Here is a 5,245-nt window from a genome sequence, read left to right on the forward strand (position 1 = left end):
TTCTTATTGGTGTCCTTTAGTAGCGGTTTCTTTGCATCAATTCGACCATGAATGCCTGATTCACGCAGTCTCCTCTGAACAGTTGATGTTGAGATGTGTCTGTTACTTGAACTCTGTGAAGCATTTATTTGGACTGCAGTTTCTGAGGCTGGTAACTAAGAACTTATCTTCTGCAGCAGAGGTAAGTCTTGGACTTCCTTTCAAATCAAATCAAATTGTATTGGTCACATACACATAGTTAGCAGGTGTTAATGCGAGTTTGTGAAATGATGATGCAGCCCGACAGGATGCTCTCAATTGTGCATGTGTAAAAGTTTGTGAAGGTTTTAGTTGACAAGCCAAATTTCTTCAGTCGCCCGAGGTTGAAGAGGCACTTTTGCACCTTCTTCCTCACACTGTGTGGGTGAACCATTTCAGTTTGTCCATGATGTGTATGCCGAGGAACTTAAAATTTTCCGCCTTCTTCACTGCTGTGCTCCTCCTGCTGTTTCCTGAAGTCCATGATCATCCCCTTTGTTTTGTTGACGTTGAGTGAGAGGTTGTTTTCCCGACACCACACTCCGAGTGCCCTTACCTCCTCCCTGTAGGCTGTCTCGTTGATGTTGGTAATCAAGCCCACTACTGTTGTGTCGTCTGCAAACTTGATGATTGAGTTGGAGGCGTGCATGGCCACGCAGTCATGGGTGATCAGGGAGTGCAGGAGGGGGCAGAGCATGCACCCTTGTGGGGCCCCAGTATTGAGGATCAGCGAAGTGGAGATGTTGCTTCCTACCTTCACCACCTGGTAGCAGCCCGTCAGGAAGTCCAGGACCCAATTGCACGGGGCAGGGTTGAGACCCAGGGCCTCAAGCTTAATGATGAGCTTGGAGGGTATTATGGTGTTGAATGCTGAGCTGTAGTCGATGTACATATGATGATGAACATATGATGAACATTCTTACATAGGTATGTCCAAATGGGATAGGGCAGTGTGCAGTGTGATGCCGATTGCATCGTCTGTGGACCTATTGGGGCGGTATGCAAATTGAAGTGGGTCTAGGGTGGCAGGTAAGGTGGAGGTGATGTGATCCTTGACTAGTCTCTCAAAGCACTTCATGTTGACAGAAGTGAGTGCTACGGGCGATAGTCATTTAATTCAGTTATCTTTGCCTTCTTGGGTACAGGAACAATGGTGGCCCTCTTGAAGCATGTGGGGACTGCAGGCTGGGATAGGGAGCGATTGAATATGTCCATAAACACCAGCCAGCTGGTCTGCGCATGCTCTGAGGACGTGGCTAGGGATGCCGTCTGGGCCAGCAGCCTTGCGAGGGTTAACACGTTTAAATGTCTTACTCACATCAGCCATGGAGAAGGAGAGGTTGGGAGCACAGTCCTTGGTAGCGTGCCGCGTCGGTGGCACTGTATTACAAAGAAGGTGTTTAGTTAGTCTGGAAGCAAGACGTCGGTGTCCGTGACGTGGCTGTTTTTTTTTGTAGTCCGTAATTACCTGTAGACCCTGCCACATACGTCTCGTGTCTGAGCCGTTGAATTGCAACTCCACTTTGTTCCTATACCGACATTTCGCTTGTTTGATTGCCTTGCGAAGGTAATAACTACACTGTTAATATTTGGCAATATTCCCAGTCATCTTTCTGTGGTTAAATGCAGTGGTTTGCGCAGGTTAAATGCAGTTTTGCGCGAATGCTGGCCATCTATCCACGGTTTCTGGTTAGGGTAGGTTTTAATAGTCACAGTAGGTACAACATCTCCAATGCACTTCCTTAAAAACTCACTCACTGGATCAGCGTATAAATCAATATTATTCTCTGAGGCTGCCCGGAACATTTCCCAGTCGGCTTGATCAAAACAATCTTGAAGCGTGGATTCCGATTGGTTAGACAGGCGTTGAATAATTCTAGTCACGGGTACATCCTGTTTGAGTTCCTGCCTATAGGACGGTAGGAGCTAAATGTGGCTGTCCTCATGAGAGACAATTTCATCATGGCACTTGATGGTTTTTACGACTGCACTTGAAGTAACTTTCAAAGTTCTTGAGATTTTCCGCATTGACTGACCTTCAAGTAATGGACTGTCATTTCTCTTTGCTTATTTGAGCTGTTATTGCCATAATATGGACTTGGTCTTTTACCAAATAGGGATATCTTCTGTATACCACCCCTACCTTGTCACAACACAACTGATTGGCTAAAACACATTAAGGAAAGAAATTCCATAAATGAACTTTTAACAAGGCACACCTGTTCATTGAAATGCATTCCAGGTGACTACCACATGAAGCTGGTTGAGAGAATGCCAAGAGTGTGCAAAGCTGTCATAAAGGCTAAAGGTGGCTACTTTGAAGAATCTCAAATATAAAATATATTTAGATTTGTTTAGCACTTTTTTGGTTACTAAATTATTTCATATGTGTTATTTTATAGTTTTGATGATTATTCTACAATGTAGAAAATAGTAAAAATAAAGAAAAACCTTGGAATGAGTAGGTGTGTCCAAACATTTGACCGGCACTGTATATATACACAGTGCATTCGGAAAGTGTTCATACCCCTTGACTTTTTACACATCATGTTACGTTACAGCTTTATTCTAAAATGTAAATGTCATATTTCAGTCAAAAAATGTTTTTATACATTTGCAAAATGTTCTAAAAAACTATTTTTCTCTGTCATTGTGGGGTATTGTGTATACATAGACAATTCTTTTACATTTTTATATATATCTTTTTTTACATATTTAACAACTTTTTGGGGGTTGGCACAAAACTATCTTCATTCTCCCATTACATTTTTTAAACCAGTCCCAGTTACCTTCAGACAAGTCCCGCGACACCATCCTTTTTGTGAGTCAAACTGTTCGGAAGCTAGAGACGTTTTTTTGTGAGAAGATTGATTTTTGGGATGTTTCATGGTCTGACAAACACAGCCCTAGCTCTGCCACCTTTCACCGCAGATGCGGAAGTGAGGCACTGCCGGATAAGGTGGATTGATTTTTTTAGCGGACAGATTTGAATGTTTTTTGTTGTTATGTACGCATCGGCGCGTCAATCGACTTTAGGGGGTTAATCAGTTAGTCGAGTCCATTATTAAGACTCAATGGGAGTGCAGTGGAGAAGTCATGTAGGACATTAGTTAAACGTTAGTTGAATGTCTGACCCAATGCCCTTGGTGCAGGTCATGTGACGTGTGTGTCATGGCATGTGTATAGCCTCTGTCTGATGTCAATCTAAGTTGGCCCTCAGGCACCCAGTCATTTCACAGATTTCTAACACCCCGTTAATCAATTGGGATTCTACCTATAGCCTCAGAGGTTCCATGTCACACGTCACTTGTGATTGGCTAATTTGAGCTCCTGGGCGTCGCCCCAGACAGGCAGCCCAGACAGGCTGCCAGCCCCTTTGGCCGATGTTGCAGAATCCTGCAGTTATTTGTCAGTGTCTGTATGTTTTATGGCCCCCTACGGGTTATGCATTCTCTGTGTGTGTGAGCATGTTCGCCCACATGTTTATACCGTATGTACCACATGCGGTTTTGAGTGTGTGTGTTAACAGTTACTTACACCCTAAAAATATATAAAAAAATACCTAGAGTGTATATGTACACTACAACTAGCGCATGTGTGCTGTTTTTGTGTCCAGTTGTGTGTGTGTGTGTGTGTGTGTGTACGTGCATGTATGTAGGTGCCCCATGTCTCTATGAGACAGAAAGCGTCTGTCCTGCCGAGGCATCAGGCATTCCTCACTCAACAGCCCCCTGCCGAGAGAGAGAGAGCGAGAGAACGAGGCGCCCACATCACCAACAAACTAGCATGGTCCAAGCACAACATGTTGTGAAGAGGGCACGACAAAACATATTCCCCCTCAAGAGACTGAAAAGATTTGGCATGGGCCCTCAGATCCGCAAAAGGTTCTACAGCTGCACCATCGAGAGCATCCTGACTGGTTGCATCACTGCCTGGTATAGCAACTGCTCGGCCTCTGACCGCAAGGCACTACAGAGGGTAGTGCGAACAGCCCAGTACATCACTGGGGCCAAGCTTCCTGCCATCCAGGACCTCTATACCAGGCGGTGTCAGAGGAAGGCCCTAAAAATTGTCAAAGACTCCAGCCACCCTAGTCATAGACTATTCTCTCTGCTACCACACGTCAAGCGGTACCAGAGTGCCAAGTCTAGGTCCAAGAGGCTTCTAAACAGCTTGTACCCCCAAGCCATCAGACTCCTGAACATCTAGTCAAATGGCTACCCAGACTATTTGCATTGCCCCCACCCTCCACACCACTGCCATTCTCTCTTGTCATCTATGCATCGTCACTTTAATTAACTCTACCTACATGTACATACTACCTCAACTAACCGGTGCCCACGCACATTGACTCTGTACCGGCACCCCCCTGTATACATTGTTATTTTTTACTGCTGCTCTTTAATTACTTGTTACTCTTATCCATATTTTTTGAAACTGCACTGTTGGTTAGGGGCTTGTAAGTAAGCATTTCACTGTAAGGTCTACACCTGTTGTATTCGGCGCATGTGACTAATACAATTTGATTTGAAGGGAGAAAGAGGGAGAGCGAACAGTCCACCAGGATCCTCAGCCTAGGCGAGGTCACTTCCTGCTCTGCCCACAGCCCTGAGGTGTCACCTGACCTACGTGACATCCTGACTGTCACCCCATCTCCACACCTCTCCACTCATTCACCCACTACTCCGTCCTCCACCACTCCTTCCCCACAAAACAAGGGAAGTGTGTCTCTCTCTCATCAGCCAACTAATCAAACACCCTTTGAAATTGTTTGGTCAATGGAGGTTGAGTGAGCATGGTTATCAGCTATCTCTTTCCTCTGAAAGAACAACAGATGTCTTCTAAACTTCCTCAGAGCAGAAGATAAGGCCGGGCTGGACTTTATTTGACCCAAAGTCCTGGGTTAGACAAGGTTAGACAGTGTGAGCAAAACAGAGGGAGGTTTTGTTATTCATTGTAATCAATCACACCACATGCAATGGTCTACTATCTGAACCTGCTCTCCATACTCACATACCACAAATTCCATTGTATAGCCTCACCGGTCTTAAATATTCCTAATCTTTTTCTTTATTTAGAATGTTTCCTTATTTAGTTGTTTTTCAAATCGTAACAGAAAAATATGATTATATTTCTTAAAATATAGTAACGTGGGAACACAATCTGCATCCTAAGGGAACGCCAAGACCCTCTTTATTTGGTCACACAGTGCTCTGTTTTTTTTTTA

The sequence above is a fragment of the Salvelinus alpinus genome, chromosome 38 (assembly GCF_045679555.1).
Source record: "Salvelinus alpinus chromosome 38, SLU_Salpinus.1, whole genome shotgun sequence".
Classification (NCBI taxonomy): domain Eukaryota; kingdom Metazoa; phylum Chordata; class Actinopteri; order Salmoniformes; family Salmonidae; genus Salvelinus; species Salvelinus alpinus.